Genomic DNA, 1406 nt, shown 5'->3' with positions numbered 1-1406 from the left:
TTTCTAATTACACTGTAAAAATTATATATATATATATATATATATATATATATATATATATATATATATATATATATATATATATATATATATATATATATTTACACAATGTCCTTTTAAAAACAAGGGATTGTAATAACAGTATTATAACTTAAAGCATATAGGTGGTCCATGAGAAGAAACCTTATCCATTTCTTTTATTTGCATGTAAGGTTTGTTTGCATGCTGAAGGTTAGAATTTGTGCTGCGTTCTACATTTTTCTATCCCGTTTTAAAAGAATTGGTCTAAAAAGAAATGTACACAGAATTTTCCTTAAATCAAATTAGTCAACAAATGTCCAAAGTTTTGCTCTGTTTTTACACTGGAGCTACAGGGCTAAATAAGTTAATTAATTAAAGAAATTATTTAAAAATACTTTTGGTGAGAGTGGATCCTGTGAACGTGTAAAGGATGATGTAATTGACATGCTCGTTGTTTTTGGATTGTTCTGAGCACGACTAATTGTTGTTCTTGTGTCAAAACAGTCTGAATGATGCCCACCTCTTCTCCACTGGATGCTATGCATCCCCTGCTTTATTTATGGAGAAAGGTTTATTAGATATAACTTATCTATTTATCATTATATTTGTATGTTTGTTTCCATAATTATTAGATGCTTATAATTTATCAGTTGTCTGTTTTTAAAATTACTACTCATGTTTTCTTAAGGACTGTAAATATACATAAGGGAAAAAACATTACTGACACAGTTAAGAAAAGGAACAATGTGTTCGTATCAGGTTTTAAGCACCACAATGCAAAACAAATGATTTATCCACACACGGATAATGTAATGTAATTTATATTGTAATGCATCAAAACTCAGTTTAATATGCAAAGCCATTATTATTATTATTATTATTATTATTATTATTATTATAACTCAGTTTAATATGCAAAGCCATTATTATTATTATTATTATTATTATTATTATTATTATTATTATTCTTTTTCAACTGTGTCTTCAATTTCACTGTAAAACATCATGTAGACTCTATTTTTGTACATCTCTCCTGTAAAGGAATAAAGGTTTTGTACTATATAAAATGGCTGTGTGGTCTGCGTATAAGGGAGAAAAGCAGAAAAAAATGTCTTCTTTCAGCTGCTCCCATTAAGGTTTGCCACAGTGGATCATTTGTCTTCATAACATTCTGTCCTGTAGATCCATCTTTTTCAAACCGTCCACCTGCATGTCTTCCCTCACCACATACATAAACCTCCTCCTTGGCCTTCTCTTTTCCTCCTTTATAACACTGCATCATTTCTTCACTTCTCTAACACACTCTCCATTAATTTGCACAGTTGTTGTTTAAATAAGAGCCTTGAGAACTCTGAATTTTGTTGTGATGTCCATTAATAGAAAGT

Source organism: Silurus meridionalis, chromosome 1, assembly GCF_014805685.1.
Source record: "Silurus meridionalis isolate SWU-2019-XX chromosome 1, ASM1480568v1, whole genome shotgun sequence".
Lineage (NCBI taxonomy): Eukaryota > Metazoa > Chordata > Actinopteri > Siluriformes > Siluridae > Silurus > Silurus meridionalis.
Note: the sequence above shows the minus strand (reverse complement) of the source record.